Raw genomic sequence first — 24,138 nt, 5'->3', positions numbered from 1 at the left:
TACACTGAGGACAAGCAGGGCTCTGTACACTGAGGACAAGCAGGGCTCTGTACACTGAGGACAAGCAGGGCTCTGTACACTGAGGAAAAGCAGGGCTCTGTACACCGAGGACAAGCAGGGCTCTGTACACCGAGGACAAGCAGGGCTCTGTACACCGAGGACAAGCAGGGCTCTGTACACCGAGGACAAGCAGGGCTCTGTACACCGAGGACAAGCAGGGCTCTGTACACCGAGGACAAGCAGGGCTCTGTACACCGAGGACAAGCAGGGCTCTGTACACCGAGGACAAGCAGGGCTCTGTACACCGAGGACAAGCAGGGCTCTGTACACCGAGGACAAGCAGGGCTCTGTACACCGAGGACAAGCAGGGCTCTGTACACCGAGGACAAGCAGGGCTCTGTACACCGAGGACAAGCAGGGCTCTGTACACCGAGGACAAGCAGGGCTCTTTACACCGAGGACAAGCAGGGCTCTTTACACCGAGGACAAGCAGGGCTCTTTACACTGAGGACAAGCAGGGCTCTGTACACTGAGGACAAGCAGGGCTCTGTACACTGAGGACAAGCAGGGCTCTGTACACTGAGGACAAGCAGGGCTCTGTACACTGAGGACAAGCAGGGCTCTGTACACTGAGGACAAGCAGGGCTCTGTACACTGAGGACAAGCAGGGCTCTGTACACTGAGGACAAGCAGGGCTCTGCACACTGAGGACAAGCAGGGCTCTGCACACTGAGGACAAGCAGGGCTCTGCACACTGAGGACAAGCAGGGCTCTGTACACTGAGGACAAGCAGGGCTCTGTACACTGAGGACAAGCAGGGCTCTGTACACTGAGGACAAGCAGGGCTCTGTACACTGAGGACAAGCAGGGCTCTGTACACTGAGGACAAGCAGGGCTCTGTACACTGAGGACACGCAGGGCTCTGTACACTGAGGACAAGCAGGGCTCTGTACACTGAGGACAAGCAGGGCTCTGTACACTGAGGACAAGCAGGGCTCTGTACACTGAGGACAAGCAGGGCTCTGTACACTGAGGACAAGCAGGGCTCTGTACACTGAAGACAAGCAGGGCTCTGTACACTGAAGACAAGCAGGGCTCTGTACACTGAAGACAAGCAGGGCTGTGTACACTGAAGACAAGCAGGGCTCTGTACACTGAAGACAAGCAGGGCTGTGTACACTGAGGACAAGCAGGGCTCTGTACACTGAGGACAAGCAGGGCTCTGTACACTGAGGACAAGCAGGGCTCTGTACACTGAGGACAAGCAGGGCTCTGTACACTGAGGACAAGCGGGGCTCTGTACACTGAGGACAAGCAGGGCTCTGTACACTGAGGACAAGCAGGGCTCTGTACACTGAGGACAAGCAGGGCTCTGTGCACTGAGGACAAGCAGGGCTCTGTGCACTGAGGACAAGCAGGGCTCTGTGCACTGAGGACAAGCAGGGCTCTGTGCACTGAGGACAAGCAGGCTCTGTACTCTGAGGACAAGCAGGGAGGGCCCTTTGACCGTGTAGTAAGGCTCTGTGATGTGCCCTCGGCTTACACATCAGGATGATTGACAAGTCAGGAGCCTACAGAGAGCCCTGCTTGTCCCTCCCTCACTTCCTGTTTTTGGACTCCTCATAGAGACACACAAACAGTAGCTGCAGGGACAGCATTTTTTTCACTCAAAAATATACACTTTTTTTAATCACTGTATATTACAAATATGCATCTAATAGTATTATCTACATTATATCAATAGTTTTTGTTAAATAGTTAACGACAGGTACACTTTAAATGTTAATTTTAAGATTAAGATGCTAAGGGATACTTTGTAGTTTTACAGATTTGTAAATTATTTCTATAAAAAAATCTTTATCCTTCCAGTACTTATTAGCTGCTGTATGCACCAGAGGAAGTTGTGTAGTTCTTTCCAGTCTGACCACAGCACTCTCTGCTGCCACCCCTGTCCATGTCAGGGACTGTCCTGAGAAAATCACATTAACAAACCTCCCCTGCTCCAGACAGTTCCTGACGCAGACAGAGGTGGAAGCAGAGACCTTTCTGTTTCACTGTCAGGAGATAAGGGCCTTCCGTGGGTCTTGTGCAGCTGAATAGGCAACCAGGGTAGTGCAACACATATATGCAGCTGTGCTGGAGAAACAAATGGTGCTGTAGTGATGGTCAGTGAGCATCAAAGGGGGGAAAAACTAACAAACTAACCCTGGAGTGCTTCCTAAATGGGAACTACTCCTGTACAGAAAAGGCATAGCGCTGCTATTTGGTCACTGTATAATGCTAGAATATATAATAGAATATAGTATATTTACAATACAGCTTCTGTAGAAAAATATTTTAAGTCCAAAAGAGGCTGCTGATTTGGCACGGCCATGAAGTCGGAGTCATGTAGTTGGCAGAAATGTCCATCTCTAACTTCCGCGTCCAAATAAATATTATTACTACTTTAGAATGAATGTAGTAAATGCTTCCCTTGTTAAATATGTATTTTAATAGGTGACAAAAAGACAATTTTAATCCCAATACATGTGTTATTACTAGTTATTATTCATGAGTCACTGATGGAGTCGTCCGAGTTTGACCTAGAACCAAACTCCGAGTCATGGAGGGACATTTAGCAATAGATGTACACAGATTTTCTGGTGTATTTTAGGCACAAGATGTTGCGTAGTTGCGAATGTTGTGGCTTTTTTGTGCGTTCTTTTTGACCATTTTTCTAACCAGTGTATTGTTTGGGGCACCATGGAGCACTTTATGCAGTGGGTGAAGTTCTCTTTTTTGATCCTACACCACCTAATAGAACACGTACAAAAGTCTCAGATGCCAGAGAACAAAGGTTAAAGGGGTACTCCGCTGCTCAGCGTTTGGAACAAACTGTTCCGAACGCTGGAGTCGGGAGCTTGTGATGTCATAGCCCTGCCCCCTCGTGACATCACGCCCCACCCCCTCAATGCAAGTCTATGGGAGGGGGCGTGACAGCTGTCACGTCCCCTCCCATAGACTTGCATTGAGGGGGCAGGACGTGACGTCATGATGGGGCGGGGCTATGACGTCATAAGCTCCCGGCGCCGGGTCCAGCGTTCGGAACAGTTTGTTCCAAACGCTGAGCAGCGCAGTAACACTTTAAACCTCACTCTGCAGTTCACTGGTTTCTATAACTGCGCAAAATTTATCAAATCCTGTGCGTCCTTTTGGTAAATTTTGAGCAGCTGCGAAAAAAAAAATACACCAAGCAAATGTGTTTAAAAATCTATACTACCTCACAGAAAGATTGATAAATGGCCCCCATTGTATGAAAAACATTGGAGTCACAAGTTTGGCCTACAACTCCACAGCCCTGGTTAGTTTCAATGGTTAATTCAGCAAATTGGGGGGGGGGGGGGGGGGATTATTATGCAGTTCGTGCAAATTATCAAATGAAGGCGTACGGCATCTTTTATGGCTTTTTGTCCCCTTACATAGGTGTTGAGAAAAGAGTGTAATGTAAACTATGTCAGCAAGTTTCCAGTAGATTTATAAGACAGATTAAAAGCATAAATTGCAGAACAACTCCACACCTGCTTAGAGGAGATTTAGATAATTTTTTTTTGTCTTCAGCACAATCGAAACACTAAATTAATTACGGAGTGTGCGCCAGAATAAATTTGGCATATTTGACTTTACTGACTGGCCTTTAACATGGCTTAGGGTATGTTCACACATAGGGGGAAATTCCCTGTATCAATGCACAGTAGGAAAATTGACATAGCCCAATGTTTGCAGCAAAAAATTTAGCAGAAAAAAAAATTCCCACTATGCACAAAAAAAAACTAAAAAAAAAAAACTGCCACACTGACGCAGGGATTGATGAATTCCCCCTGCATGATTGCATGATTTCATGCTGTCTAAGGGTAGGGTCACAAGGGAGCGCATCCGCAAGGTATTTGATGCTGCAGATGCGCTGCCATGCCGGTGTAGTGCCATATTTTGTGTTTTGCAATGGACCAATGGTAGAGAACGAGTGTGTGCATATCAGCCAATAAAGCAGCCTTAGGCTGGGTTCACACCACGTTTTTCAAATACGGTTACCGTATACGGTTTTCCACTAAAAAACGTATGGCAAAAACCGTATGCAACCGTATACCACCGTATGACTCCAAATTAAAACGTATACGGTTTTTCCCCCTACGGTTCTATCCGTTTGCATCAGTTTTTGCCAACGGTTTTGCTATTTTGTTGGAATTAGTTTACCAGCAATTTAATAAAGTTACTATTGTTCTTTTGAAATTCCAATCTGCGCATGTGTCAACTCCAAAAACGGATTAGCAAAACCGCGTGCAACCGTATTCTGAAATTCTGTGTACGGATCTCATACGGATCTCATAGACAACAATGTTAAAAGAACGGTTTACAATGCATTCTCTATGCATACGGTTTCGGATACGGTCGTATACGTTTTTTTGCGGAAAACCGTATAAGGTTACCGTATTTGAAAAACGTGGTGTGAACCCAGCCTTAGACTGCATTCACATCTCGTTTTTGCAATACCGTTCCCATATCATGTCTCAAAACCGGACCGAACCGTATACAACTGTGTACAACCGTATAGACCTCTGTACGGTTTTAAACCGTATACGGTTTGAAAAAGGATGTTCGGTTGCATACGGTTTAATACGTTTTTTGAAAAAAAAAACTGATACGGTTTTATGTTTGTCCTTAATTAAATAAAGTTCTTCTTGTTCTATTTGTGGGAAGAACTTTCGGTGTGCACTGTGCATGTGCAAACTGCAAAACCGTATTGTGCAAACCGGATGGAACCATACGCACATACGGTTCAGTATGGTTCCCATAGACCACCATTTAAAAAAAAAACAAAAAAAACGTATACTGGTTTTATCAGTTTTTTTCACCCGGACATAAAACCGTAGTAGACTACGGCTTTGTGTACGGGAAAAAAACGGAAAAAACGTAAATGATGCAAAACGTACACAACCGCATGCCACGGTTGGCATACGGTTTTCTATAAAATGTCTATACATACGGTTTGCAATACGGTTCCATACTTTTTTTTTTCACTAAATAAGGATACAGGAACTGTATTGCAAAAACAAGATGTGAATGCAGCCTTAGTCCAGCACTCGAAAGTGCAGAGTCATGCAACACATTCCATGGCAAATCACCGGCAGTCATGAGCGGACACGAAAATCCATCTATGTGACTGGACCCTTAGGGTACCTTCAAATGTACTAGATGTGCTGCATACTTTGCTGAATATTTTCTGCAGCTGAGATTGCAGTCTACATGTGACAAAATCAGCAGCCAATTATTTTCTGTAAAATATGCAGCAGATCCTGTACAAGGGTCCGTGCACACAGGCATATTTTGCTGCGAATTTTCTGCAGCTGATTTGCTTCTTTTTATTTCCTGCTGCTCATTTTTACATTGACTTGCCAGTAGTGATGAGCAGCAGGGGCCATATTCGAATGTGCGATATTTCGCGAATATTTGGACGAATATTCATCCTATATTCGCAAATTTGGCTTATTCGTTCATTTTTTTTCATGCGAAATTCGTAATAAAATTCGCAGCATGCACGATTATATCTTTCAACTTACTACTTTCCTATTGGTTGCTAGGGATGTTCCTAACCTCTGACAACTGTATTTGCATCCTTCTCATTGGCCCACAAGCTAAAAGAAGGGAGGGATCAGTGTCCTCTGGAAGTGCCGATATTCGCATATTTTTCACATAAAATTCGCATTCGCATATTGGCCTTCTTTGGACAACAATCTGCAAGCAGGGAGGGATGATCACTTTTTATTTTACAAAGTACACATCATTGTGATGTGTACTGTGAAAAGAAAAAAAAAAGAATATTTCTCATAACTAATATAATTGACGATATTCTAAATATCTGCGAAATCCCAAAGTGCCAATATTCGAGAAAAAAATTCACAATTCGAATATTCGCACTCAACACTACTTACCAGTAGAAAATAAGCAGCTGAAAAAGCTGCAGCAAAATCCACACCAAAATCTGCAGCAAAATATGCATGTGTGAATGGACCCTAAGGATCCGTTCACACATGCGTATTTTTGCTGCAGTTTTGCTGCCCATTGACTTCAATGGTAGCAAAATCAGCTACAGCAAATCTGCAGCATAAAATACTCACGTGTGAACGGGCCCTAAAGGAGTTTCCTGGGTCATCAAATACTATCGCTTCACGGCCTTTTGGCTAAGATCAAGTGTAGTCCACTTATCAGGCAGTCCACTGGTAGGTATGGATTGCTACATGGAGGAGCAGGTGTTCAGGGGCGTTCGGGGGCTGGTGCCACAGGACCAGCTCAACGGCTGCCCTGATGTGACCTGTTTCCTCCGGGTCTCGCCATGAGGCTGGGAGGGTGTAGAGCCGAGGTACTTTAGTGCTTCGGGGAGTGGTGACCCAGAGGTGCCGAAACTCACTGGGTGTTATAACTCACTGAGTGAACGCACTGCACCATTACTCTTCACCTTAGGCACTCACCCTTGGTATACCTGGCTTCTGGCTAGGATCTGGGAAATTTTTATAGATCCGGCCAGATGACTGGGTAGTATATCTGCACTCATCCACTTATTTATTATTTTTGTTTTACGTGTTTGTCTGTACAGAGGATTGTCAGGATGCGGTAGCCCTTTTGGGTGTCCCTCCTGGTGGTATAGGGGAGGTGTGTGTAGCCATTAGGTTCCTCACCTCCCTGCAACCCCTGGGCATCTTGGCTTCGGTGAAGATGTCACCAGTATACGGCTCCTTGGCCGATACCCTGGTTAACGCCTGGGTTGAAGCCAGGTGCATTTGTGGTCTCTTAGTAGCTTTGGTGGAAAGGGGCATCGAACCTGGATCCTTGCAGGTGCCTTTTGGCCTGGAGGTGAAGCGTAAGGTTTGTTGGGGGGCCTCTCTCCTGTTGGAGAAGGGCTTAGCGATAGACCGCATCCTTTGTGCACATTTTTTATTTGTGTGACACATTTGCACTTTTTCTTGCACTTTGGGTGATAGAGAGCACGTGCCTCGGTTAAAGAAAAAGGAAAAATAAAAATCTAATATTATTGGCCTTTCCTTAGGATAAGCCCTTAATATCAGATCGGAGGAGGGCGGTTCCCATAACCCCTGTCGATTAAAGGTGTCATGGCGCTCATACAAAAACTGAGACATCTTTCATACTTACCAGGCACTGTTCTATACATTCAATACTGACTACACCCGGAACTTCAGCTCGTGAACAGGACAAAATGTTAGATCAGGAAAAGATGCTACCAAACCTAAGTAAGCGATATAGATGCCGCAGTATTCGCAGGAATGCTTGAAGCCCCATTCCCAATCTGATATTTAGGGCTTATCCTTTAAATAACAGTCAACCGAATGTTTATTTGTGGAGTATAATAAGTAGTCAGTTGTTTCTTTATTATCTACTATGTGAGTAGCAGACTTATGACTTGCCTTACAATGCTCATAGGATGGGAAGGGGACTACAATGTTGGGGCTTGATGGATAATATGCTTGACAATGCCCAATAACATTTGCATAAACCCAAGTGGCCACAGACGACAATAGGTGACAACATGCACAGGGGTTTAGGGTTTGGAAGGTTATGTGCAGCCGTTTGATCTTTGCAAGGCCAAGAACTACATTGTTGGTGGAACTGCTACTCAAGATGGGATAGTCTAATCTATGGAAGAAGAAATCTAATCTATGGAATAAGAAATCTAATCTATGGAATTATCTGTTCAGTTATTCGCAAACACTGATTATTTTTTTATGGCTTTTTTGTTATTCCAATAGACGCACAAAGAGAAACATCAAGACAGTGTTGCTGTGATTTTACGTGACTTGAAGATAACCAATGTTGCCGTATATACCCTGCCTTAAAGGGGTACTCCAGAGGTAACATTTTTTTTTTTTTTTTTTAATCAACTGGTGCCAGAAAGTTAAACAGATTTGTAAATTATAAAAGATGTGTAGCTCACTTGGACTAGGAAATATGTACCCAAGGTTACTGGTGATGCCTTCACCCAAAAAAGGCCAAAACAACGTAATAATAAAATGATGTATAATTAATTTTGCTATTAATTATATACCAGTCCTCAAAGGCGCATATGAGAAAAAAAAAGGATTGGAGAAAATGGGTCCAATAATAAAATGACAATTTATTCAGAATACATTTTATTTATTTATTCAAAAATATACTAAAATAAATAAAAAATGTTATGACATCAAAGACTCCTGTCGCCCTAGCAGGGCTCTTGCATAGGGTGAAGGAGCTGTGACAAGTGTGGTACAATATGTTAAAATCAGTGACAATGGAATGGACAGTGCAAGTGTGTATACCAACTAAATATTGGGGTAGCAGCTGGATAAAATGTATAAGATGCGCTAATACCGTATCTTCTACATTTTATCCAGCTGCTACTCCAATATTTAGCTGGTATACACACTTGCACTGTCCATTCCATTGTCACTGATTTTAACATATTGTACCACACTTGTCACAGCTCCTTCACCCTATGCAAGAGCTCTGCTAGGGCGACAGGAGACTTTGATGTCATAAAATGTTTTTATTTATTTTAGTATATTTTTGTCTATCTGAATAAATTGACATTTTATTATTGGACCCACCTTCTCCAATCCTTTTTTTTTCCCTCATATGCACCTTTGAGGACTGGTATATAATTAATTGCAAAATTAATTATACATCATTTTATTATTAGATTTGTAAATTACTCCTATTAAGAAATCTTTACCCTTCCAGAACTTTTTAGCGGATGTATGCTCCAGAGGAAATTCTTTTCTTTTTGAATTTCTTTTTTGTATTTTCCACAGTGCTCTCTGCTGACATAGGTTTGCTATGGGGATTTTTTCCTGCTCTGGACAGTTCCGGATACGGGCATCAGGTGTCAGCAGAGGGCACTGTGGACAAGACAAAAAAAAGAAATTCAAAAAAAAGAATTTCCTCTGTAGCATACAGCTGCTAAAAAGTACTGGAAGGGTGAAGATTTTTTTATTTAAAGGAAGTCATTTACAAATCTGTTTAAAGGAAAACTGTCACATGTTTTTTCCCGCACTATCCACAGGTATTGATGGATAGTGCAGGAGACAGCGATTTCTATGAGCCCTACCTTGCCCGGATGTGCTCGGCCGTTCACCCGCAATCGTAGTTTTATTATATGTGGAAATCTGTCTGTAACTGGCATGGGCGGGGCTTCTGTAGCTTAACTGGCACTGACGTCAGCGCCGCTTATGAATATTCATTCCCCCTCCCTCCAGCTCTCCCTCTCTTCGCCACTCCTAACTGGAGGGACGGGGGATGAATATTCATAAGCAGGTGGCGCTGCGGACGGCGGCACTGACGTCAGTGTCAGTTAAGCTACAGAAGCCCCGCCCATGCCAGTTACAGACAGGTTTCCATATATAATAAAACTACGATTGCGGGCGAACGGCTGGGCGGATCCGGTCAAGGTAGGGCTCATAGAAATCAGTGTCTCCCGCACTATCCATCAATACCTGTGGATAGTGCGAGAGAAAATATGTGACAGTTTTCCTTTAACTTTCTGGCACCAGTTGATTTAAAAAAAATAAAAATAATTTCCACAGGAGTACCCCTTTAAAGCGTGCCTCTCATTGTATTTTAAATGGTATAAAAAAAATTAAAATATTTTTTAAATTCAGTGCCCAAATGCCTGAACGGGGCGTTGTTTATCCCGCTGTATATATATAACTGTGCAATAAATGATGGATATTCCAGATCTGTCTCCACAACACCCACCTCCAGCGTGGGACCCAGCATAATGTGATTCTATGCCAATGGGTCTTACGCAGGTGACGGGTGCTGTGGCTATGCAACAGGAAGCTTTGCCTCCTATAGCACTGTAATATACAGCGGTGAGAACGGCATCCCCGATCAGGCATTTAGGAATTAAAAATTTACGTAATTTAGGAAAATGACTGTTGTGCACAGTGCTGTTATTTTTCATAAAATTGACAATACAATGAGAGATATGCTTTAAAGAGAGATGCATCTTCATTATGTTTTAAACACTTTTCTACCTTGTCCATAAAAGGGGTGTGACTTAGCAGAAAGTAGGGTGGTTTTCGATAAATAGGGAAACACCAAGACAGCAGAAAGAAAATGTTATCGATGGTGCAGGAGTCTAAGCTGGCGAAGTCAGGCTGGCGGTAGAATGGAGAATGTGGTCAGGAACACAAGCTGAGTTGTACCAAAAACAAATGCAAACCAAGGAGACCTCATTTATTAAGCAAATATCACTATGGGAAGGAAACTTAGAAATTCTGGAGCACGCAGACTGGGGTCACAGGCATGAAGCACTCACTAGCCATATAATAGATTGGGAGACTGAGAGTCAGACCCCATATGGAGTATTGTGTCCAACTTTGGTCCCCTGTATAAAAGAAGTTTAAAGGGGTACTCCGGCCCTGAGACATCTTATCCCCTATCCAAAGGATAGGGAATAAGATGTCTCAACGCTGCTGGGGACCCCCGCAATCTTGTATTCGCCACCCACCTTTTTGAGCTGCACGCCGCCGCAGTGCCAGCTCACAAACAGCCGGGTGGCGACCACGGGGCCGGAGTATGGTGACGTCACGACTCCGCCCCTGTGTGACATCACCACCCCCTGCCCCTCTATGCAAGTCTATGGGAGGGGGCGTGACATCACGATATTCTGGCCCCGGCTGTTTGTGAGCTGGCACTGCGGCGTGCAGCTTAAAAAGGTGGGTGGCGAATACAAGATTGGGACCCCTGCGGTGAGACATCTTATCCCCTATCCTTTGGATAGGGGATAAGATGTCTCAGGGCCGGAGTACCCCTTTAATATAGGGATATGTCAGCACTTCCATGGAATCTGCGGTCATGCACGAGGTAGGGTAAAGCCACAGGTAGAAAAAAGATGATGTTATAGTGTAGTACAAGGACGTGTTTCGGCGTGGGAGCCTTCCTCAGCTGTCTGCCGAAACGGTCCTTGTACTACACTATGGCATAATACATCTTCACTGTGCATTACTGTCACGATTCGGCTTACGGGTTGTGGATCCGCTGTGTCAGCGAGGGATTGGCGTGGACCGTGCTAGTGGACCGGTTCTAAGAGGCTACTGGTTTTCACCAGAGCCCGCCGCAAAGCGGGATGGTCTTGCTGCGGCAGTAGCAACCAGGTCGTATCCACTAGCAACGGCTCTACCTCGCTGACTGCTGAGAAGGCGTGGGACAGAAGGACTAGGCAGAGGCAAGGTCAGACGTAGCAGAAGGTCGGGGGCAGGCGGCAAGGTTCGTAGTCAGGATGGATAGCAGAAGTTCAGGTACACAGGCTTTGGACACACTAAACGCTTTCACTGGCACAAGGCAACAAGATCCGGCAAGGGAGTGCATGGGAGGAGGTCAGATATAGTCAGGGAGCAGGTGGAAGCCAATTAAGCTAATTGGGCCAGGCACCAATCATTGGTGCACTGGCCCTTTAAGTCTCAGAGAGCTGGCGCGCGCGCGCCCTAGAGAGCGGAGCCGCGCGCGCCAGCACATGACAGCAGGGGACCGGGACGGGTAAGTGACCTGGGATGCGATTCGCGAGCGGGCGCGTCCCGCTGTGCGAATCGCATCCCCGACGGCCATGACAGTGCAGCGCTCCCGGTCAGCGGGACTGACCGGGGAGCTGCAGGGAGAAAGACGCCGTGAACGCTCCGGGGAGGAGCGGGGACCCGGAGCGCTAGGCGTAACAGTACCCCCCCCCTTAGGTCTCCCCTTTTTTTTGTCCGGTGACTGCCTCCCCTGGGATGAGGACACCGGGAAAGAATGGATGGTTTCCTCAATGGCAGGCAGTACAGCAGGAGTAGGAATGGGGAGGGGGGGCAGAGGGTGAAGCTTGGCACGGGGCAGGGAGACACAAGGACGGGAGCCATGAGGAGGCACAGAGGCTTGCCAGACGGGACTGGGAGGGGGGGAGAGGCACTTCCTGTGGCAGGCAGAGTCCCAGTACTTGATCTCCCCGGTGGTCCAATCAAGGGTGGGCGAATGAAGCCGGAGCCATGGCAGACCGAGGAGGACCTCAGAGGTACAGCCGGGGAGAACGAATAGCTCAATCCTCTCGAGGTGGGGTCCAATAGACATGAGTAGGGGTTCTGTGCGGTAACGCACGGTGCAGTCCAATCTGGCTCCGTTGACCGCGGAAATGTAGAGCGGCTTGACGAGACGGGTCACCGGGATGCTGAATTTATTAACAAAGGACTCCAAAATAAAATTCCCGGAGGCACCAGAGTCCAAGCAGGCCACGGCTGAGAGGGAGGAGTTGGCTGTAGGAGAAATCCGCACGGGCACCGTGAGACGTGGAGAAGCAGACTTAGAACCAAGAGACGCCACACCCACGTGAGCTGGGTGCGTGCGTGCGTTTCCCAGGCGTGGAGGACGGATAGGGCAACCCACCAAGAAATGCTCAGTACTGGCACAGTACAGACAGAGATTTTCTTCTCTACGGCGATTCCTCTCTTCCTGGGTCAGGCGAGACCGATCCACTTGCATGGCCTCCTCGGCGGGAGGCCCAGGCGAAGACTGCAAAGGATGCTGTGGGAGAGGTGCCCAGAGATCTAAGTCTTTTTCCTGGCGGAGCTCTTGGTGTCTCTCAGAAAAACGCATGTCAATGCGGGTAGCCAAATGGATGAGTTCTTGGAGGTTGGCAGGGATCTCTCGTGCGGCCAGCACATCCTTGATGCGACTGGATAGGCCTTTTTTAAAGGTCGCGCAGAGAGCCTCATTATTCCAGGATAGTTCAGAAGCAAAAGTACGGAATTGTATGGCGTACTCGCCAACGGAAGAATTACCCTGGACCAGGTTCAGCAAGGCAGTCTCGGCAGAAGAGGCTCGGGCAGGTTCCTCGAAGACACTTCGGACTTCAGCGAAGAAGGACTGGACTGTGGCTGTGGCAGGATCATTGCGGTCCCAGAGCGGTGTGGCCCAAGACAAGGCCTTTCCTGAAAGAAGGCTTACTACGAACGCCACCTTAGACCGTTCTGTAGGAAACAAGTCCGACAACATCTCCATATGCAGGGAACACTGAGACAAAAATCCACGGCAGAGTTTAGAGTCCCCATCAAATTTGTCCGGCAGGGACAAGCGTAGGTTAGGAGCGGCCACTCGCTGCGGAGGAGGTGCAGGAGCTGGCGGAGGAGATGGTTGCTGCTGTAGCAGAGGCAGAAGTTGCTGTAACATGGCGGTCAACTGCGACAGCTGCTGTCCTTGTTGGGCAATCTGCTGCGATTGCTGAGCGACCACCGTGGGAAGATCAGCGAGACTTGGCAGCGGCACCTCAGCGGGATCCATGGCCGGATCTACTGTCACGATTCCGCTTACGGGTTGTGGATCCGCTGTGTCAGCGAGGGATTGGCGTGGACCGTGCTAGTGGACCGGTTCTAAGAGGCTACTGGTTTTCACCAGAGCCCGCCGCAAAGCGGGATGGTCTTGCTGCGGCAGTAGCAACCAGGTCGTATCCACTAGCAACGGCTCTACCTCGCTGACTGCTGAGAAGGCGTGGGACAGAAGGACTAGGCAGAGGCAAGGTCAGACGTAGCAGAAGGTCGGGGGCAGGCGGCAAGGTTCGTAGTCAGGATGGATAGCAGAAGTTCAGGTACACAGGCTTTGGACACACTAAACGCTTTCACTGGCACAAGGCAACAAGATCCGGCAAGGGAGTGCATGGGAGGAGGTCAGATATAGTCAGGGAGCAGGTGGAAGCCAATTAAGCTAATTGGGCCAGGCACCAATCATTGGTGCACTGGCCCTTTAAGTCTCAGAGAGCTGGCGCGCGCGCGCCCTAGAGAGCGGAGCCGCGCGCGCCAGCACATGACAGCAGGGGACCGGGACGGGTAAGTGACCTGGGATGCGATTCGCGAGCGGGCGCGTCCCGCTGTGCGAATCGCATCCCCGACGGCCATGACAGTGCAGCGCTCCCGGTCAGCGGGACTGACCGGGGAGCTGCAGGGAGAAAGACGCCGTGAGCGCTCCGGGGAGGAGCGGGGACCCGGAGCGCTAGGCGTAACAATTACTGGTTAGTGCAGGGTATCATCTTTCTTCTACCTGTATATAAGAAGGACATGGCTGAACTGGAGAGGGTGCAGAGGAGGACGACAAAGATAATTAATGGTATAGGAGGATAACAGGACCAAGACATGTCATCAAGCCTGGGGTTATTTAGTTTGGAGAAAAGACATCTTAGGCTGGGTTCACACCACGTTTTTTGCCATACAGTTCCCATATCAGGTTTTTGATTAAAAAAAACTGAAAACAGATTGCTCAAAACCTGATAAACTGTATCAAAACGTGAGTACAAATTCTAATCTGTATAACGTTCAAAACCGTATACGTTTTGAAAAATGATTCCGGTTGCATCTTTTTTTTAAAGAAAAAAAACTTATACATTCTTAACTTTTCATTCCATTATGAATAAAGTTTCACTTGTTTGATTGAAAATCCAAGAAAAAAAACTGTGCAAAGTCAAAAACCGTATGGTGCAAAGCGGATGGAATCGTACGCACATACGGTTCTGTACGGTTCCTATTGACTCTCATGTTAAAAAAAACATATATGTTTCAATACAGTTTTTCACCCGAACCAAAAACCATGGTAGACTAAGGTTTTGGGTACGGGAAAAAATCTGACAAAACTGTACAGGATGCAAAACGGGCACAAGATGATGCACCTTTTGGTATACGGTTTTCAATGGAGAGTCAATGCATACTGTTTTCAATACGGTTCCGTGCGTTTTTCAAATTGAAAATGTATAAGGGAACTGTTTTGCAAAAACGTGGTGTGAATGCAGCCTTATGGCCGATCTGATCACAATGTACAAATATATGAATAGACAGTACAGAGATCTTTCTAGTGATCTTTTTATACCTAGGCCGGTAACCATAACAAGGGGGCATCCTCTACATCTAGAGGAAAGAAGGTTTCACCATCATCACAGATGACGATTCTTTACTGTAAGAGCAGTGATAGTATATATAACTCTGATGTTGTGATATCTGACTCAATAAACAAGAAAAAGTTGGGCCAGAATGTGTTTTCTGGAAAAAATATAATATCAGAGGTTATGGATACAAAATTTATGTGGATAGAACGTTGATCCAGGGATTTATTCTGATGCCATATTAGAGTCGGTCATGGGGCAATTGGCATCAGACTCATGGGGGAGGGGGTTTACCTTCCTTTGGATCAACACAGTAAGGTTTTCGGTTAAACTTGATGGACTCCTTTTTTAACCTTATAAACTATGTTACTATAATTCTATCATACTTGTGACCCACAAACAGAGTGGTGGAATAGAAGAAGCAACTGGGAACCAGTCGTCGTGCACACATGTGGGCAATCCAGCAAGTGGTTACATGTACCTTCTGTAGATTTATATGCAGTTATACTTACTGTATTATCATTGCTTAGTAATTTCCCATGGTACATAAGAAAAAAGAACGGTTACATAACCTAAAACAGAGCCAGAAGAAAACCCCAATAAAAGATTCCAAATACCATTATACGTGATAAACAGGCGGGCAGCAGTGAACTTCTATATACACTAGCACTGGCCGGTGTACTTTGTCAACCTGCAGCAAAGCACAATTGCACTTGGTTATCAGGACTGTCAGGCTTAACAGCCGCTTTATGGCTTCAGAATGAGATGCAGACACTGCCCTATTGTTCCGGCCTCTCTCCAACTTAATCAAGCGATTATGGCCTCAATAAAACTTGAGAAGGGGCCGCACCAGGCAGAGACAGAGCAGTGACAAAGCAATTATTCATGCTCCCTTTGAAGTACCCACCGGCTTTATCATGGTATTGAAGGATAATAACGGTCGGTAGGAAATCCAAGGGTATTGATATGCATTTGTAAAGCTAGGGGGGGGGGAAAGCAATAAAAACTACTACAAATAAAAAAGCCATTTAAGACGTTTTTGTTTATGGAGTTTATTGATGAATTTCAAGGTACTTTGTAAGGAGCACATTAAAAAGAGGTCATAAAACAATGATAGGCCCCTCCGCTGCATTCCCCCTATCCATAGTAAACTTAGTATGCGGCATAATCCGACCCCTCTGTTACACGCAGAGCAACAATCTCAAATTTCTAAGAGTAACAACCTGCATAGACCTGACCCTTTAATCTACAAATCTACTGGTATTACATCCGCAAGTCATATGAGGAGCTCTATGTTGTAAACAAGGGCCCGGAATAAAGGCTTAGGCTTAGCAAGTTCCCAATATTTGACTATAGCCGGAATAGCTCTATTTCCTTGTAGGAGGGGGTCTAACAAAACTGTACGGCTGAGGGGGAATCAAGATGGTTCAGAACGTGAATGCAGATTATGTCGGCTTGTATACAGCCTATACAAAGACATTAAGGGTATGTTCACTCTACGCAATCTCCGCCCGGAGGTATCCTGGATCGGAGATTCCACCTGAACGGCCGCCGCTATAACTCGTCGGCACTAGGACCGTGGGACCTATACCGTCACCATTGAAGGCAATGTAGTTTGAACGCAATTCTGCCAAAATAATTAAAGGGTACCTCTCATCAAAAAAACTTTTGATATATTATAGATTAATGTATGCAGAATAACCTTACAATTGCATGTTATTAAAAAATATGCTTCTTTCTATTTAATTTTCCCCTTTGAAGAAATGATCACTAGGGGTCTCCCTACCAGTCCTGGCAGCAAGCATTTCAGACTCATGCTGGAGTCCTAAACACTACGAGCTGCCAGTCTGCTTTGTTCACAAAGGAGAACACTCAGAGCTGCCAGCCTGCTTTGTTCACAGCCTGTTTGGCTGTGAACAAAGCAGGCTGGCAGCTCTGAGTGTTTAGGACTCCAGCATGAGTCAGAAATGCTTGCTGACAGGACTGATCGGGAAAAATACAATAGAAAGAAGCATATTTTTCATTAACATGCTATTGGAAAGTTATTCAACATTCATTAAGCTAAAATATATCAAAAGTTTATTTGATGAGAGGTACCCTTTAACATATTTATTTTTTCAGCAGTTCTGGAATCATGAATTTTAACCATGGGTCGATGAAAAAGACTTATTCACACCAATGTTAGATGCGTGCAGCAGAATCCCCAAGCGGAATTCCACACAGTGATTTTGTAGTGTAAACATACCCTAAAGCGGTTTTCTGGGACTCATTGATGGCTGATCCTCAGGATAAGTCATCAATATCTTAACTGTTGGGAGTCTGACACTTCCGGCGATCAGCTGTTTGCCAGAGCCGCTACACTTACATATACAGTAATCCCTCAACTTACAATGGCCTCAACATACAATAGTTTCAACATACAAGGGTCTTTTCTGGACCATTGTAAGTTGAAACCAGACTCAACATACAATGCTACGGACAGTCCAGATCTGCAAAACATATCAATAGCTGGAAGAACCGACCAATCAGAATGGGCATTCACTGGTAAAACACCTGTATTACTGAAGTGCATGCACTGACTGGGGTCTAGTAGCGCCCCCTACAGTACAGGGAGGTATGTTCTGTACACTTTACCTGTACCAGGGTTACCTGCTCCTTTGGACACCAGGTGAGGGCGACTCCATGGTACTTTTTTAGGAGGGGGGGGGGGGGGGCATTTACAAAGAGTGGTGTGAATTCTTAACTGTTTTAGAGCACAAAAGTTGCTGTGATAGTTGCGGACTTGTGCCAAATCTATCAAATGGCGCACAGACTTTGATAAATCCCGCTGCTGCAACTTCTACAAAAGTCGCAGATTTTGTGCGGACACGTGCGACTTTTGTGCGAAAAGTTGCATATACCCTGACTCAAAAGTCGCACAGAAAATGTGTGTTCTGTACAGGACCCCGAAGAAGATCCTGTCCGCTACATAGACCAGTGTTTCCCAAGCAGGGTGCCCCCAGCTGTTGCAAAACTACAACTCCCAGTATGCCCGGACAGCCTTTGGTTGTCCGGGCATGCTGGGAGTTGTAGTTTTGCAACAGCTGGAGGCTCCCTGCTTGCTGCTTGGAAAGCACTGACATAGACAGTGATTACAGCTCCCAGCAGATCTTTATTACTTTTATATGTAAGGATTTGCTTTATCTGTATTAGTTATCTACTTATTTTTCTTTTTTTTTTCAAAGTAATGTTTTATTGAAGTTTTAATAAGAGTATACATTCAAGCACTAGTTGAAAACATCAGTCGGAACACTGTCATTATAACGTCTGCTCATTTCTCAAAAAGGAGGAATCCCCATAAGTATCTAGAAGGCAGAAACATCAGATACAGCTGTACATCAATGTAACTAATAAACAAAACTATAATGTTTAACTAGTTGGAACGGCGCTCCAACGCCTATCTTCTCTGTAATCTGCAGGAACTCAGAGGGGTTACTTATTTTTCTTTAATCCTCACTTTTTCCTATTTTTGGATGACATTTTGGGCCTTTAGAACCAATTACCAGGTTTCCAAAGAGTTATGGTTTCAACATACAATGGTTTCAACATACAACGGTCGTCCTGGAACCAATTAATATTGTAACTTGCGGGACCACTTTACAGAGCAAAAAAAAAAAACGCTCCATACCACCATGTTGTGGCCATCCTGGGTTACTGCAGCTCAGCGTACATTAACCTCAATGAGGGCTGAGCTGCAGTAACCCAACATGGCCATTACACAAGGTACATTGCTGTCTTCCGGGTCTGTTCTCTATTTATGCAGGTGCCCGCTGGTGTGACAGGCCTCACATTCCGTCACATATTGATGACCTATTCTTAAAGGAGTAGTCCAGTGGTGACTCAGTGGTGAACAACTTATCCCCTATCTTAAGGATAGGGGATAAGTTTGAGATCGCGGGGGGTCCGACCGCTGGGGCCCCCTGCGATCTCCTGTACGGAGCCCCGACAGCCCGCGGGAAGGGGGCGTGTCGACCTCCGCACGAAGCGGCGGCCGACACGCCCCCTCAATACAACTCTATGGCAGAGCCGAAGCGCTGCCTTCGGCAATCTCCGGCTCTGCCATAGAGATGTATTGAGGGGGCGTGTCGGCCGCCGCTTTGTGCGGGGGTCGACACCCGCTATCTGGCCGGAGAGCCTGGCCCCCGTACCGAGAGATCGCAGGGGGCCCCAGCGGTCGGACCCCCCCGCGATCTCAAACTTATCCCCTTAGGATAGGGGATAAGTTTTTCACCACTGGACTACCCCTTTAAGATCGGCCAATGAAAATGTCACAAAGAACCCCAAACATAAAATCTGAAGAAGGTTTTGATAGCTACGTTCATCAATACTGATGTTCTCTCCATCGTAGCAGAACAAAAAGACTCCCAGAACCATTGCACTATGGACACCAGCAGCACGTGGCAGATCCTATTGGCATATCATGGGTTCTGTTGTTCCACCCAACATTTTACTAGAAAATAAATGGCATTAATTGCCTTGTACTTTTTTTTCCCCCATGGACTATGGCAAAATATGATGAAAGCTGACAAGAGTTTTACTAAATATGTCCCTTTAAAATAAGAATCTTGCAATCCCTCAGAATAATGTATTTTCATAGCAGTGATGTTCGCTTATGTGTATAAATAGTATTAAAGCTGTAATACTCAGTCACCCCCATCAAAACTGATTCTTTGGATCCAGTGCTCAGAATACATAGGCATATATATTTATTTTCCTGGTCCTTATACAGGGCCGGCTTAAGAGCATCATGGGCCTGGTGCTGAAGATTTTGGCGGGCCTAAAGTTGACACGACACAACAGCTGGGTTGCGGCTATTTGTGGGTATTAGTGCAATGCCATTTACTTACATTATGTGCAAACAGCATGATACGCAGAGTGTGACGGAGGTAGGTATTTAATTGGGTTGTTGGCTGGCTAGATAGGTAGCTGGGTCGGTTGTAAGCTTGCTGGGTAAGTAGTTAGGTAAGTAGCTTGCTAGGTAGCCATATAGGTAGCTAGCCAGGTACGTAGATAGGCAGGTAGGTAGCTAGCTAGCTATAATCCCTATCAGGGCTGTTTTTACACATTGGTGGGCCCAGTGCAAGACTGTAGAGGAATAGTGGCGCAGTTGCCCATAACAACCAATCAGATCACTTCTTCCCTTTTGAGAAATGAAAGAAGTGATCTGATTGGTTGCTATGGGAAAATGCACCACTCTTCACAGGTAATCTGCTTATAGGCCTGTATGTTTATAATAGTTGATCTATTATAACCAGGGCCAGATTAAGGCTGCCTGGAAGACGGAGCACTTCATTATGTTGGTACAGTTCCCCACATTAGGTGCAGTATAGTTCCCCCACATTAGGTGCAGTATAGATTCCCCACATTAGGTGCAGTACAGTTCCCCCACATTAGGTGCAGTACAGTTCCCCCACATTAGGTGCAGTACAGTTCCCCCACATTAGGTGCAGTATAGATTCCCCACATTAGGTGCAGTACAGTTCCCCCACATTAGGTGCAGTATAGTTCCCCCACATTAGGTGCAGTATAGTTCTCCCACATTAGGTGCAGTATAGTTCCCCCACATTAGGTGCAGTATAGTTCCCCCACATTAGGTGCAGTATAGTTCCCCCCCCCCCCCATTAGGTGCAGTATAGTTCCCCACATTAGGTGCAGTACAGTTCCCCCACATTAGGTGCAGTATAGTTCCCCCACATTAGGTGCAGTATAGTTCTCCCACATTAGGTGCAGTATAGTTCCCCCACATTAGGTGCAGTATAGTTCCTTCACAATGCTTTATGCTCTCCATAGGAGATAAATGACCATCTGGACTTCTTCGATGGTATTTGCCTGCCCTTGCCCCAAAAATAGGAGAAGGTAAAAAGATGGCAACTACTCCTAAAGGCTCAAAGCAGGTAATACCTATAATAATAAGGTGCATTACAATAGTCTAGGCCAGCAGTCCACTAACAGACTGTAGGCTTTTATAAGCAGAAGCCAGAACTCTACTCTTCAGGGCAAGAGCGGGGAATTAAAAGGGCCACTCCACTGCTCAGCGTTCGGAAGTAAATGTTCCGAACACTGTTTTCCCACTGTGGGGGCCGGCCACGCCCCCTCAATACAAGTCTATGGGAGGGGGCCATCACGCCCCCTCCCATAGACTTGCATTGAGGAACATTTACAGCGTTCGGAACATTTACTTCCGAACGCTGGCCTGTAGATTACCCCTTTAAAGACCTCTAGTTTATAGTCCAAAGACAATCCGCTATACCCTACAGTGGTATATGAAAGTCTTATATTGTAAGGTTATATGTTCATTGACCTTAACGTGTATGTGTCTAGGGAAACTCAGACCCCCACAGATCACTAGAATGAGCAGGGAATAAAGAGCATTGATGCACGCATGTGAGGAAGGTGGTCCCATAGACTTGAATTAGTAGACGTGACAGAGAGCAGGAAGAAAAACAAACTAAACACTTAGGTCTACCTAGTGATTGGTTGGTGTCTGAACACTTGGACCCCGACAGATCAATAATTTTTTTTTTTTTTTAAATAATAACAGTGCCAATGTATTATCAGAAGACGTTCTTCGTAAGAGAACACGGATCAAGAGCAGGAAGTTAGGTTTACACTCATGTAGTGTATTTAAGCATCGGTCTCTGTATTATTTCTTCTGGGTAGGTAGAGCACATAGAAGCCTCAATGACATCTCGGGCCTGTCCTCTCCAGATCTCATAGAACTTGCTGTACCTTTACAGTGTAGCTCTTACTGACATGTTTACTTAGTGAATTACACAACGCCAAAGAGAGTCAGAGAAAGCTAACTACAAGATCTACACGAGTGTTATAATGTTCCCATAGTTCAGAGGTGATAAAGGAAAAGCATTAAGAAATTGCCTGGTGCGAGACTACCAAATACAGTATACACATACTAACTAATCTGCTCCATACTAAAGCTTGTAGATGGGCTGCAGGGAAGTCAATGTGAATTTGCAAGAGATTGAATACAATGGCCCCTCAAGTTACAATATTAATCTGTTCCAGGACGACCATTGTATGTTGAGATCATTACGGTAAGGAAACCTAGTAATTGGTTCTGAAGCCCCAAAATGTCATCTAAAAAGTGAGGATTGTCGCACAAAATGTCGCACAATGGCCCTCATTTACTAAGGGTGGAGGTTTCTTTGGGGGTTTTAATTCCCTACAATTTATTTTTCACGGTATTTACTAAGGTTTCCCTACATTTTCCACTTTCCCTACACTTTGCTTTTTTACACATGCTCTGATCTGTCGGGTTTTCCTCAGCACAAATCCACCACATTTTATGTGGAAACCTTAGTAAATAGGTTGGGTGTTTGTGAAAATGTCGGGAACAGGCCCCTTTTCAGATACCACGCCCCCTTTCCCAAGCCGCCACGCCCCCTTCTGGGGTTTTCTTAGCAAAATGGAGAGTTAGTCGGGGTTTTTCAGTTCTGGCGCAAATTCTGGCGCAAACACAATTTCTGCACAATGAGCCAGAATCTGGCGCACAACCCGACAAAACATGTCGGGTTTTCATTAGTAAATGAGGGCCAATGAGTCCATGCAACTTTTTGTGCGTCAATTGCTTTAGAAGCGCTTACATGATTTTTACCCATTTAGAGCGCTTTGTGCAGTGATCACTGATTTACTAAATGCGACTTTTTGCGGAATGATGCAAAACTGTCGCACAATCCAAGAAATAGAGGGGTTCTCAGGTCAATACAGCCCTGCCCCTGCATTTTCTGTGCGACTTTTGAATCAGGGTATATGCAACTTTTCGCACAAAAGTCGCACGTGTTCGCACAAAATCTGCGACTTTTATAGAAGTTGCATCAGCGAGATTTATCAAAGTCTGTGCGCCATTTGATAGATTTGGCACAAGTCCGCAACTATCACAGCAACTTTTGTGCTCTAAAACCGTTAAGAATTCACACCACTCTTTGTAAATGCCCCCCCCCCCTCCCAAAAAAGTAACATGGAGCCGCCCTCACCTGGTGTCTAAAGAAGCAGCTAACCCTGGCACAGGTAAAGAGTACAGAACATGTAATACCTCTCTATACTGTAGGGGGCGCTACCAGACAGTCAGTCAGTGCATGCACTTCAGTAATATAGGAGATGTCTGTGAATGCCCCTTCTGATTGGTCGGTTCTTCCAGCCATTGACACGTTTCACAGATCTGGACTGTCTGTACATTGTATGTTGAGTCTGAGTTCAAGTTACTATGGTCCAGAAAAGACCCTTGTATGTTGAATATATTGTAACATGAGGCCATTGTAAATTGAGGGATGATTGTAATTCAGATTTCTAGGTGAATATTTTTTCTTTATTTATTTATACACCACCTACATAAACAACGCTGTACAGAGACCGTCTTTTTTGGGACTCACTATATAAACTCTCACTTAACTTAGCAGTATGTTTTTGGAGAGCAGAAAGAAACCAAAGAACCTGTTGGAAACCCATTCAAACCACAGGGAAAAGATACAGCGGGTAAAATAAGTTTTGAAGACGTCACCATTTTCATCACTATTTATATTTCCAAAGGTGCTTTGGACATGACATTTTCACCAGATGTTCATTAACAACCCAAGTAATCCATATATACAAATAAACCAAAACAAATAAGTTGAGAAATTAAGTTGTTTCTAATAATGTGAAATAACATATGGAAAAAGAATTGAGCACATGAAGAAAGGGAGGTGCAAAAACGCCTGAAGAGCCAAGACAACAGCTGAAATCTATCAGTAATTAAATAGCAATAAAGCCCCTTGTGCAAATTAATATCAGCAGGTTCAGTGCAAAATGATGGTTACAAAAAGGTCTCATTGTCAAAGTGTCACACAAGACACATCCCATTATGGGTAAAAGCAAAGAGCTGTCTCAAGACCATCACAACCTAATTGTTCCAAAACATAACAATGGCATTGGTAACAGGCACATTTCTAAGATTTTAAATGTTCCGGTGAGCATTGTTGGGGCCATAATATGGACGTGGAAGGACAATCATTTCACCATAAATTTGCCTTGACCAGGTGCTCCTCACAAGATTTCTGTCTCTGAAGAGTGAAAATAATAATCAGAAGAGTTGTCCAAGAGCCAAGGATACTTGTGGAGAACTTCAGAAAGACCTGGAATTAGCAGGTACTGTACTGTACTGTACCGTTGTCTCAAAGAAAGAGTAT

General features: G+C 45.3%; 1 protein-coding gene across 5 annotated transcripts in view; it reads right to left on the bottom strand.

The window, feature by feature from the left end:
- The window catches only part of THADA (THADA armadillo repeat containing), a 706,980-nt gene that overhangs the window by 407,648 nt on the left and 275,194 nt on the right, over window positions 1–24,138 (bottom strand). The gene's annotated exons all lie outside the window — the stretch shown is intronic.

The sequence above is a fragment of the Hyla sarda genome, chromosome 3 (genome assembly GCF_029499605.1).
Source record: "Hyla sarda isolate aHylSar1 chromosome 3, aHylSar1.hap1, whole genome shotgun sequence".
Taxonomy (NCBI): Eukaryota; Metazoa; Chordata; class Amphibia; order Anura; family Hylidae; genus Hyla; species Hyla sarda.
The sequence above is the reverse complement of the archived record's forward strand: the minus strand, read 5'-3'. Positions and strand labels throughout refer to the sequence as shown.